This window comes from Puma concolor, chromosome B3, assembly GCF_028749965.1.
Source record: "Puma concolor isolate L17-30 chromosome B3, mPumCon1.1.hap2, whole genome shotgun sequence".
In the NCBI taxonomy this organism is placed as follows: Eukaryota; Metazoa; Chordata; class Mammalia; order Carnivora; family Felidae; genus Puma; species Puma concolor.
The window spans coordinates 72338025-72351881 of record NC_141672.1 but is presented as its reverse complement, the minus strand read 5'-3'; the positions used below and the strand labels follow the sequence as shown (position 1 = coordinate 72351881).

General features: G+C 33.3%; 1 protein-coding gene and 1 pseudogene across 6 annotated transcripts in view; one reads left to right on the top strand and one right to left on the bottom strand.

Annotated features, from left to right (window-relative positions):
• NOVA1 (NOVA alternative splicing regulator 1) overlaps positions 1-13857 on the bottom strand; it is a 150814-nt gene that overhangs the window by 10298 nt on the left and 126659 nt on the right. The gene's annotated exons all lie outside the window — the stretch shown is intronic.
• On the top strand, positions 269-920 carry LOC112855034 (large ribosomal subunit protein eL21 pseudogene; annotated as a pseudogene).

Here is a 13857-nt window from a genome sequence, read left to right as displayed (position 1 = left end):
TGTTACTTATTCTATGCTGGCTTATATTAGCATGCAACAGATATTTATCTCTCTCACAAAATTATATTTTCCAGAAAGCCATTATCTTATTTAGTTTTGGATTTATTATTTGCACTTAACTGACATGATCAGTTGGATAACTGTTTAAAAGATAAAACCAAAAAGTAAAATATAGATTAATAAGAACCAAATAATAAACTATTTAAAAGATTCCATCATGGCCATGCAATTGTGTGTATGTGTGTGTGTAAAAATAAGGCATCCGGTTCTTAAAACAAGAATAACTTTACCACCTCTAAAATCCAAAATTCAAAGATTATCCTTTCAACTGGAACCATCATATATTAGTAATTCACCAAAATGATCAACACAAAGGGAAAGAGGAGAAGTGCCCGTTATGTGTTCTCTAGAACTTTTAGAAAACATGGAATTGTTCCTTTGGCCACATACATGTGAATCTACAAGAAAGGTGACATTATGGACATCAAAGGAATGGGCACTGTTCTAAAAGGAATTCCCCACAAATGTTACCATGGCAAAACTGGAAGAGTCTACAATGTTACCCACATACTGTTGGCACTGTTGTGCACAAACAAGGGCAAGATCCTTGCCAAGAGAATTAATGTACATATTGAGCATATAAACCACTCAAAGAGCCGAGATAGCTTCCTGAAGTGTGTGAAGAAAAATGGTAAGAAAAAGAAGGTAGTCAAAGAGAAAGGTACTTGGGTTCACCCAAAGTGCCAGCATGTCTCACCCAGAGAATCACACTTTTTGAGAACCAATGGAAAGGAGCCTCAGCTGCTGGAACCCATTCCCTGTCAATTCATGGGATGATAAGTGTAAAAAAAAAATACCTCAAGACTAAAAAAATATTCAAAGATTATATGGCAAACATACTAAAATACACAAAAAGATAAACGCATAGATGTTTTAATCTTACAAAATTACTGAAATCAGTAACACTCATAGATTTATGGTTACTAACATTATGAATGGATGTTGTACTGTGTCAAATGCTTTTTCTGCATCCGATGAAATGATCATATGGTTCTTATCCTTCCTTTTATTAATGTGGTGTATCACATTGATTGATTTGCAAATACTGAATCACACTTACATCGCAGGAATAAATCTCACTTGATCGCAGTTAAATGATTTTTTAATGTATTGTTGGATTTGGTTTGCTAGTATTTTGTGGAGGATTTTTCATCTAGTTCATCAGAGATATGGGATTGTAGTTTTCTTTTTTAGTGGAGTTTTTATCTGGTTTTGGTATCAGAGTAATGCTGACTCCATAGAATGAATGTGGAAGTTTTTCTTCCTTTTCTATTTTTAGAATAGTTTAAGAACAGGTATTAACTCTTCTTTAAATGCTTGGTAGACTATGCCTGTGAAGCCATCTGGCCTTGGATTTCTGTCTGTTGGGAGGTTCTTGTTTATTTTTTTATTATACTGATTCAATTTCTTTGCTGGTTATTGGTCTATTCAAGTTTTCTATTTCTTCCTGTTTCAGTTTTGGTACTTTATACAAATGGTGTTGCAAAAAGTGGACATCAACATGCAAAAAAAACTGGACCACTTTTTTACAGTTAAGTAAAAAACCACTTTTTTACATTTTATGTTAAAAATGGATTAATGACCTAAATGTGAGGTAAGAAACCATGTAAATCATACAGAAGAACACAGGCACTGTGTTCTCTGACATTGGCTGTAGCACTTTCTTTCTAGGTATGTCTCTGGAGGCAAGGGAAACAAAACCAAAATAAACTACTGGGACCTCATCAAAATAAAAAGATTCTGCATGGTAAGGAGAACAATTGACAAAACTGTAAGGCAAACTACAGAATGGGAGAAGGTATTTGCAAATGGCAAATATACTAACCTGGTTATACTAACCTGATAAAAGGTTAGTATCCAAAATATATAAATAACTCATAAAACTCAACCCTGAAAAACAAATTCCAATTTAAAAAAATGGACAGAAGACATGAACAGACAATTTTCCAAAGAAAAAACACAGATGGTCAACAGACACCTGAAAAGAAGCTCAACATCTTTGATCATCAGGGAAATACAAATCAAAACTACAATGAAATATCACCTCAGGGTTCCTGGGTAGCTCAGTTGGTCAAGCATCTGACTCTTGATTTTGGCTCAGGTGATGATCTCAGGTTCCTGAGATCGAACCCTGTGTCAGGCTCTTCGCTGACAGTGCAGTCTGCTTGGGATTCTCTCTCTCCCTCTCTCTCTGCCCCTCTCCCGCTCATGATCTCTCTCTCTCTCTCTCTCTCTCTCTCTTTCTCTCTCAAAATAAATAAATAAACTTAAGAAAAAGAGAAAGATAACCTCACACCTGGTCAGAATGGTTAAAATCAACAACACAAGAAACAATAGGTGTTGGCGAGAAAGAGGAGAAAGGGGAATCCTTTTGCACTGTTGGTGGTAATGACAACTTGTGCATCCACTGTAGAAAACAGTATGGAGGTTCCTCAAGAAGTTAAAAATAGAACTACCCTACAATCCAGTAATTGCACTACTATTTACCCAAAGAATATGAAAATACTAATTCAAAGGGATACATGCACCTCTATGTTCATAACAACATTATCTACAATAGCCAAATTATGGAAACAGCCCAAGTGTCCATTAACTGATGAATGGATAAAGAAGATGTAGTATAGGTATTCAGCCATCAAAAAGAATGAAATCTTGCCATTTGCAATGACACGGATAGAGCTAGTGAGTATCACACTAAGCAAAATAAGTCAGAAGGACAAATACCATATGATTTCACTCATATACAGAATTTAAGAAATAAAACAAACAAGCAAAGGGGAAAAAAAAAAGAGATAGGGAGGCAAACCAAGAAACAGACTCTTAACTATAGAGAACAAACTGATGGTTACCAGAGGGGACGTTGGGTGAAACAGGCGATGGGGATTAAGGCATGTACTTGCTGTAATAAGCAAGCTGTATGGAAGTGATGAATCACCATATTGTATAGCTAAAACTAATATTACACTGTATGTTAACAAATGAAATTTAAAAACTTGAGAAAAAAATCACTAACATTATAAGAACTAAATGATTAAATATGCACTATATGCCTTTTCTTAAATGTTCATTGATATATATTATGTTTTTCCTATGATACTTCATAGTTTGTTACCCCTTACCCACTAAGGTTTTGTGGCTAGGCTTCCTTAGCCATCAAAATATAGTCAGATTGGTTCTAAAAGTCCAGAATACAAACATATTAGCATTTCCTTGATTATGTGATGAACTGGATCAATTAATAACATGACTCAAACGACAGTTTCTACTGAGTCATAATCACAATTCATAACTGGTGCAATTACCTCCTACCTCTTTGCCTTGGTTCAAGTAATTACATTTTTACCTCAGAATAATTAAAAGTTTATACTTCATTTTATATCTTCTTTCAAAGAGCCATACTCTATTTCCCCTTGCGGATACAAGATATGAGAGAGAATGACAGACAATACACCTCTTTTCTTGTATCCTTGGAAGAAGACAAAAACTGAATGATAATCCCCATGAAATTTCTAAAGGCAAATAAAGTTTAACTTAACTATATTTTTACTTAATACATTTTTTCACTTTGCCCCTTGAAGCATTATTCAAAGTTTGCTTGTTTTTTTTTTTTTTTTTTTTTTCTTTTCCTTTTGATGACTGCTGCCTATGTTAAAGACACATCACATCACATTCCAGACAGGGATACACTTAGGTATAAGAAAAATAGGAAAAATCATTTTTTATAGGAAAAGAAAAGCACTTTAAATGATTCCTATTGAGATGCTAAATGCTCTAGACATAATTACATCAAAAAAGAAAAATACCAGAAGTCAAACAACTATAAAGAAACCATAAAAGTTGTAAATAATAAACTATTTTAGGGCAGCCTATTATTTACAAATGAAAATAACTTGCAGTATTGTCTTCTTAATGCTTACTAAACCATATTTTACTAAAATGAGGTTAAATTTCTTGAACTCCCATTTGTCAACATCATCTACATGTCAAATTATCAAAAACCTCTTAGAAATCATTATTATTATTACTATTATTATTTTAAACCATATCTTCTTAGACAAACTGTTTTAGAGTTTACATAATAAGATATATGTTCAGAGTTCTTAATTCCAATTAGTGAAAAAATGTACTTGAAATATTTGGGCTTTTAATATGAAAACTAATGCTTTTAATTTAATATTTTAAAAGCTGTAATGTCAATTTAAAAAGTGAAAAATAGCTATGAACATTAAAGGAGGGGTTGTGTTCACAGAAGTGGATGATGAAAAGGTATGAAAGATAAGGATAGAGGGAATCAAGAATTCTACTTTGGATATTTTAAGTTTGAAATCCTCATGAGACATCTAAGTGATGACAGCAAGTAGGTGATTGGCTATAGGTCTGGTGATCATAGGAAATTTGAGGTTATTTAAAGCAATAGAAATGGATAAGGTAATTTACCGGAAGGTAAAAGTGAAAAAACTCATTAAATAGTGAACGGTAAAGAACTTTGATAAGAAAATAAAAACTGCTAAAATCAATCAGATATTTAAAATAGAGCAGCAAAATTAATCACTTAAAAAAAAGTGAACCAAATGTACATGAGGTAATGGTCTATTAATCTTTTTTTTTTTAATTTTAATGTTTATTTACTTTTGAGAGAGAGTGCAAGCCAGTCGGGGAGGGGCAGAGAGATAGGGAGTCACAGAATCTAAAGCAGACTCCAGGCTCTGAGAGGTCAACATAGAGCCTGACATGGAGCTTGAACTCACAAACCGTGAGTTCATGACCTGAGCTGAAGTTGGGTGCTCAACCGACTGAGCCATTCAGGCACCCCTTAATCTCTTTCTTTTAAAAAATGTGTAGTAGTATATATTACCTCTTGGAAATCACTATGGAGAATACATTAAGTTATAAAAGGAACATAAGCTTTGCCTTAGTGTCTATCTCTCCTTTTGTGATCCTTCTGGAAAATAACCGGAAAATATCATATACAAAGAACAGTGTACAGGCACTACATGGAATTATAAAATGATGTGGAAAACAACACAAAATTCTAAAATATATGTAAATGTGTATGTAGAGTTTGGATTAAGTAGTGTAAAATTATATGCAGGTAAAACTGAGATGAAGGGAATAACAGAGACTGAATTTCAGGTGACATTTTTTTCCCCCTACCAGGTAAACTTTGTCTTATTTTAATATTTTAAAAGCAGTGTAATAAAAGGAAATAAAAAAGTTACTTCCAAATTAAACTGCTGAATAAACAAATTATGTAAAAGTAGAATAAACAACATATTTAAAATAGTTTTAATACATTTCTTGGTACTCACTGCACAATTATTTATTCAGTGCCTATGGTGTGCCAGGTACTGGTGCAGATGTTGGGGATTTTATAGAAGTCAATAAAAAGAATTAGATCTCCCTTTTATGAAGCTTACAGTCAGATAGCATCTACCATAAAGAGTACTAAATATTTAAATTTATATTATACAAGTAGTTGAGAAATGATAGAAAGGAGACTTAGAAAATACTTTTCAATTTTAAAATAAGGAAACTTAAAGTCATAGTTTCAAATAAGAATCATGTAATTAAAATAAATACCTATCTAGGAAAACCAGAACGTTAATGTTAGAATTTAAAAATTGTTTTAATTCTGAGTTTATTCATGGATTGATTTAATATGCTATGATATAACCAAACTAATTAGATATTTTCAGAAGTAAACATCTCAACTATGTTTGAAAAATCAGTCTCCACTTAAACTTCTGTAAATAGATGAATTTTAAAAACTTGCATAATTTGGACTTTTAATTTTGTTTTTTCAAATTTTTGATTAAGCCATTTTTACCATTAAAATTAAATGTTATTATTTAGTTGAAAAGCTTGATGTGCAATATTTTTTACCTGATTTAAGCTACTTTGAAGTCAAATACAGGTGCTTACAGGTATTTTATATTTACTAATCATCCTAATACAACACTGCTTATATTTGATTTTACCAACAATTTTTCTGAAGCCAGTACTTTTTTTTTAAAGATATTACGTGTTTTCATTTCAGTAACATACTAGTAAAGTTTGATAATTTACTATCACAAATGACTATCGTTAAGAAAATGAATATTTCACAAATTATTCTTAATTAACACTGGAGATAAACAAATATTAACATAAAAGGCTACAGAAGAATGCCTGTAATTTAACAAACTGTATCAGTCACAAAACTAAGCTCTTTCCCTAAATATGGATTGAAGTAGTTCACTTCTAATATTTAATAAATCATAAATAAAAACATTAATTTTGTAACTTCTATTACTTGGCTCAAAACAAATTGCAGTTAGTTAACAAAATAGAGCATTTCCTTTTCCAAAACATTTTTAAAGAGTATCTTAAAAAAATGGTATCATCTAATACAAGAAAAAAACAATAGCTAAACCAACCACTTAATAAAATGAATTATAAAGGTATTAGGTTTAGAAGAAAAGATGAAAATGATCAACTTATTATCTCCTAGGATATTCCTTAATCAAAGATAAATTAGAAAAGTAAAAAATGAGAAATAATTGTTTATTCTATAGTGAATAGGACTCAAACTGTCTAATCTGGCAAAACTACTCTTATCTGAAAGAACATGCAAAGACATTCACATGCTTCCAATTTCTAAGCATTTTAAAAAGTAAAATATTGAAAATAAACTTGATAACTACCCCTTTTATATGGCTTTATTTGAAAGATTACAAAAAATTCTATTGAACTGTACGTGCGTGTGCACGCGCACACACACACACAGAGCAAGAAGACTAACACACATTCCAGAGTACAGAGCATTAAATGCTTTGGTTATATAGATGCATGTATAATGTGCTGTCTTGAGAACACGCTGTGGTGTAAGAATTACTACAGCTATGACTGCAAGAAAAACGTTGATGAAATAAATAAAACACCTTTACCTAGTAGGTAGTCCAGAAAGACAGATAATTGCAAATCTGCCTACTCATGAGCCAATGCCCGAGTCATGTATGGGATGTAAAATAAACGACATTACAGAGTGACTATTTCATTCTTTTTCCCTGAAGTATACCACTTTTTTTTCAATCTGAGTAACTGTAAAGCACTAGATTTTCCATAAACAGGAATATATCTTCATTTGAAATTGTACCTTCAAAAGGGACTTTGGAAGGTCACATAGGCTGGTATTTACCATAAGGTGTATTATGCAAACATAAATTAGGTGCTTTCAGTAGCAATTCTTAACTTGCTCTCAGGCAGATCCTCTGATTCCCACCATTGGGTGTGAAGAACACACTATCTACAGCATAGCAAACTAACTTAGAAGCTTGCAATGGAATGACTATGGTTAGAAGCATTCATTTAACCCCTTTCCATAATTTTTGTAATCTGTACATAAAGATATACAACGTAAGAGTATATCATTCCTGGTAATCATTCCTGGTAATCGTCAAGGACTATTAATGCTATGTGAAAAGATAATCACCCTTTGCATAATAACTCTTCATAGATTTAAGTTGTACTAGTTATAGTTAGTAAACTCTTATTGTTTTCAATGCTAAACCTAACACCTACCCTTCAACTTTTGCACAAATCAAATATTTTTTAATTTATTATTTTTCAAATAAAGTATGTTACTTAATGAAAAAAGTCTTAATAAACTAAAGTCTGAGAGAAGAGACAGTGTAAGTATAGTACACAATCATTTTAGTCAACTAATATGCATTTTTCATATAGTAAACAGCTTCAGAAAACATTTCTCTAACTCTTTAAATATAGACACCCAATCTCATGCAAGATCTATTAAGTAAGTATCTCCACAGGTATTTCTGATGTAAAAGTAGGATTGAGAACCTTTGATGTATTAAGAAAAATATTACATATAGTACATAATTTGATATAACTTCAAAATATGAAAAAAATGTCATTTCCTTTGTCATTTAATAAATGTCTCCTCTAGGCCTGAACCCTCTCTATGTAACCCTTCTGGAAACTCAATAAAGCATTCCATAACTAGAAAAAGGAAGAGTCAGGTAGCTCAAACAGATATATAATGATAAAGATGGTCTAGTCTTTCTCTTGGAAAATTCCCACTTTATATTCTTCAAAACACAGTATATACCACAACTGAAGTCATTTTCTCCATCTTGTTTTACATTCTCAGTTAACATTTTAAAAACAAAGCAGAGATATAAACAGAAAAAGTTAATCATGTTCATATTCCTAGTCATCACCCTATGATACATGAACACAAGATGTTTTCTATTAAACATAGGGCCATATGTTTCTTAGCAACTTAGTATTCTTTAGACAGTATATTATGAACACTATTCTTAGCCAATTTATGTGGCTCCAACTTATTATTTTTAATACCATCACCCCATAATATTCTGTAATACCATTATTTATTCAGTCATTCTCCTGTTACAGGTCAGGTTGTTTCCCAACTTTTGCCACTGCAAATAATACTATGATATACATCCTTGTCTCTATATTCCTAAATATTGGTGCATTAAGTTTTACTGGATAGATTCTCAAAAGCTGCAATATTATAGCACTTACATCAATATTGTATAAGAATGATTACTTCCCATATCCGTGCCAGCACTTTAAATTTACAAATGCACATACACACAGATTATTTGTTCCTGATCCATGTGCATTATTAACACACAGAATTTTATCTGTTGGTTAAAAAAAAAGTATAGTTTTATGATGTTGATTCATCTTTCCCTGATGCCTAACATCCTTTTCTAAAATGGATTAAAATGACACTTAAATATTACTCTGGACCAGGCAGTGTTCTAAGTGCTTCTCATGTATTCATTCATTTAAGAATCATAACAAACCTATGATCTAGGGCTCCGTTGTTAGTCACATTTTAACGATGAGAAACACACATGGCAAAGTTAAAGATGTTTCTTCAAATCAGAAAATAAGAAAGCAGGAAAGATTTGATTTGAAGCCAAAGATTATGATTCGAGATCCCAGTTCTCTTAATCCCTAAGTTATACTACCTTTCTTAATATATAATAAAACACAGTAAATTCTCATATGTACTTGGATTTCTGGAATTTCACTGATAAATTATACCTGTTTGTGTTAATATCACACTCCTTTTATTATGATAGCTTTATAGTAAATTTTAATACTGAGCCAAGTAAGCCGTCCCACACATATATTGTTTTTTTGATAATCCTTTTATTAATAGTTTCCTGGTAATTCTTAGGCATTTCTTTTTCATATGAATATTAAAATCATTTTGCCTTTGTTTCTAGCTCCCACAATACCAAAAAAATTGGGGAGAAAATGAAAATTACAATACATTTACATTTTAATTTAAAAACATTGCTATTTCTTATTAAATTTTCTCTTCCAAAATTATTTTAAGTCTATTCATTAAGGAAGCATTTTATGTACTTATATGAAAATTTTACATTCTCTTAATATGGATTCTATTCTTTTTTTGGTTCAATTTATTCTTGGAAAGTTTTACAGATTTTGATATGTATATGATATACACTAATAAACTTCACTCATATAGTAGCAATTTTTTAATATCAGCAATTTTATAAAGCTCATCCTAGTAGTAAGCACAATACATAAACTCTAATGTGTAACAAATACAATTCCCTTAAAATAAAAATAATAAAATCACTTCTCTTAAAACGAACATTTGTATTTCATTATTTTTCTGGAACTTTCTTAAATACACTTCTAATGAACACTACCCTGATATTACACACACGTGCACACACACACCAACTCACACACATACGCTGAAGGAAATGAAAATTTTTTGTTGGAGCATTATGACAATACCTGAGACAAGAGCCTGACTAGCTTTCAAACTGTGTTCTGAGTAAAACAGAAGTCTAATGAAGAAAGCTATGTCCCGTTAATTTAATATTCAATTTATTTATTCAATAAAGAAACACATAAATAGAACAGACTGGTGGTTGCCAGAAAGGAGGGGGTGGGCAGATAGATGGAATAGGTGAAGAGAATTAAGAGTTACAGACTTCAAATTATAAAATAATTAAGTCACAGAGATGCAAAGTACAGCATAGGGAATAGGATCGATAATAATGTAATAATATTGTGTGGTGACAGATGGTGACTACACTTTTCATGGCACTGTGTAATGTAGAGAATTGTCAAATCATCAATGTTGTGTATCTTAAACTAATATAACATTGTACATCAACTGTATTTAAAATATATTTTAATAAATTTATTAAAAAACAAATATTATTAAATAAATTAACTAAATTGCAATAAAAAATTTAAAAGCATCCTTATTCAGGTGGTTTAGATCTTTAGAGAACTGATGTTCAAAATTTCATTTGAAGGGATTTTCAAAAATAAACTCATTTTTTCAAAATTTTGTAATGTTTATTTTTGAGAGAGAGAGAGTGTTTGTGAGTGGGGAAAGGGCAGAGAGAGAAGGAGACACAGAATCCGAAGCAGGATCCAGGCTCCGACCTGTCAGCAGAGAGCATGATACGGGGCTCGAACCCACAAACTGTGAGATCATGACCTGAGCCGAAGTTGAACGCTTAACCAACTGAACCACCCAGGTGCTCCTAAAAATAAACTGATTTTTAAACATACAGGCCGTAAGCCTATTTTTCCTCCTAAGACTAGTCATTCAACAAATATTAATTGAGAACCTATTATGTTGCAAGTTAGTGCTTCTGATACATGAGAGAATAAAACAAAGATCCCTGTTATCATTCATCTTACTTTCTACGAAAGTGAGACGATGCACAGTGAGTATGACAATAAACAAATATGTGGTATTCTATGAAGGGATGGAAAAATACAGCAAGACAAAGGGAATTAGGAGTACTAGAAGGAGGCCAGTCTGCAATATTACATAGGATGGTCAGTAGGCCTTATTGAGAAGGCGAATTTTGAAGTAAGACTTGAGGGCTCTGAAGGTGTTAGCCAAGTAAATCTCTGAGATAAAAGAATTTAAAGCAGAGAGAAAAGCAAGAACAAAATACTGAGGAGTGAGCACACCTATTGTCTGCAAGGAAAAACAAGCAGGTAAATTTGGCTGAGGCAGAGTAGTAAGCAGGTGAGGTAGGAAATGACATGAAAGAGGTAATGTGACAAGGACCAGATCTTGTAAGTTAATGGGTATCATTTTTGGGATTTCGGCTTTTACTGAGTGAAATGGGAAACTATCACAGGTATAGGCAAAGGGGGAAAAAAACCCCACCAAAACCTGACACATTTTTAAAAGGAATACAGACGTGGTATAGAACAAACTTTTGGATAGCAAGGGTAGAAAAGGTAGGAAATCCTATATGGAGGCTATTGCAATAATACAGGCATGGACTAGGATAGCAGTAGATGTAACGAGAAGTGATTAAGATTCTACCTCTATTTTATTTTTTTTTATTTTTTTATTTTTTCAACGTTTTTATTTATTTTTGGGACAGAGAGAGACACGGAGCATGAACGGGGGAGGGGCAGAGAGAGAGGGAGACACAGAATCGGAAACAGGCTCCAGGCTCTAAGCCATCCGCCCAGAGCCCGACGCGGGGCTCGAACTCACGGACTGTGAGATCGTGACCTGGCTGAAGTCGGACGCTTAACCGACTGCGCCACCCAGGCGCCCCGATTCTACCTCTATTTTAAAGGCAGAGTCACTATTATATCTTATAGAAACTGGATTTGGGTTATGGAAGAAAACAGGTGAGGGTGAATCTAAGATTTCTGGTTGGAGCAAGTGGATGTATGGCATTGCCTCTACTGAGATAGTAAAGGTTGGTAAAGATGGAGCAAGTTTAGGGTAGTTTTTTGGACTGATGAATTTAAAATGTCCATTAGATATGCAAACGGAAATTGCTGGATGGGAATCTGGATACAGTCTATAGTTTCTTAGAGCGGAATTAAGAGATAAATATGAACCCAAGTTATGTGGGACCGGTATCATACAATTTTAGGGGACATCTTTGGGAAATATATTCAAAGTAATGAACTTAAAATTAGGTACGGTGCCTTGTAATAAGCTTGTAGAGGTGAGAAATCTTAAGACTTAAGCTTCATTAGTTCATAGTAAAGCTGCCTCTCACTGACGACATAAATTTTGCAGATTGTTAACGTATGAAAGCCATGGTATTAGATAAGGAGAAACAAAGTATAAACCCTAAAGAAGTCGTAAGACATGGAGATTTCCAACATTAAGTGGGATGAGGAAAACTAGCAAAGAATTCTGAGACAAAGCACATGATATGATGCAGGGGTAAAACCCCAAGTGTGTAGTATCCTGGAAGGCAAGTAACGAAAGTTTAGCAAGGCAGTGGAAGTGACGAATTATGACAAATACCGCTAATAGGCCAAGTAACATGTGTACTGAGAATAGACAACTGGAATTAGCAGTGTGGTCATCACTGATGTCCTTGGCAAACACAGTTTTGGTGAAATGGTAGAGGCAAAAATCTTGCTGGAATGGACCTAAGAAAGAATGGGAAGGAAGAGACATATTGGAAAACAGAGAACAGAGAAAACAATTTGTGAATTTTGCTACAAAGGAGTATAAGAAGTGGGGCATTAGCTGGTCGGGAGAGTGGCATTAAAAGTTTTTGTTTAGTCTTTTAAGATGGGGGAAAAACAGATATTAGCATGCTGATGGGAATGATTCCATAGAGACAAAAAAGTGAAAGATAATAAAGGAGAGGGAAGGCAGAATTGCTGAAGAGATGTCTTCGAGTAAAGGAAAAAGGATGAGGTTTAATGTATAAGTGAAATTACTGGCTTTAGATAGGAGAAGGTAAGAGAATGTAGAATATGTGGGTATTACGTTTATGTTTAGTGTGAGTTTGTGCAAGTTTTCCTTTGCTTCAGTTTTCTCAGTGAAGCAGGAACTGAGATCATCTGTTGGGAGTGAGGATGGAGCAAGAGATATTGGAAGGTTTGATAGGGGAATTCTTAGAAAGCCCCAGGATCTGCCTCCTTGGTGCCACATTTTGTGTAATTCTCTCCATTGGAATGTGGGTGGAAACTGTGATTTGATTCTAATCAACAGAATGTGGCAAAATGATGGAATGTCACTACTGTGATTATATATTGTATAGTAAAGGAGGTGAGAAGTCACACATGTGATTCAGTTCAATATGTAAGATTTCATCTTGCTAGCACACATGGGAGAAAGATTTTCCTGCTGGCTTTGCAAGATGTAAATAGCCATAGTGGAAAGTGCCTACTGTACTGAGGGTCATACTGCAGGGAACTTGGGCAGCCTCTTGTTGACAGACAGTAAGAAGTCAGGGCCCCTAAGTCATACAACTTCAAGGAACTGGATGCTGCCATCAACCTGTATCAACTTAAAAGCAGATTAGACTTCAGTCAAGCTTCTAGATGAGAATGCACTCCATCCGATATTTTGATTGCAGTTTTGTGAGACCAGGAGCAGAGAACTCGGCGAAGCAGTGCCTAGACTCTTGACCTATGGAAACTACAAGATAATAAATGGGTGCTGTCTGAGCCACTGTGTAACTTGTTACACAGCAACAGAAAGCTAATACAGAGGTTGAAAGAAGAGAACATATGAAATAGCCATCTAGAGAGTAAAAAAGTAAATGGGCTTATGACTATTTGAGAATTAAGGATTCATTTGAGATCTACAGTCATGAATTTAAAGAAAGACCAGTGGGTTTCATCTGTGTTTTCCTGTAACCATAGCAAAGGTGCTATACATGAGTTATCTGTTTTCATTTGTTTTATTATATTTTGAGATATGATTTCAAATTCATCAGTAAATGAGTGTCCATAAAGCAGATGTTTCTGCAATTGTTATTT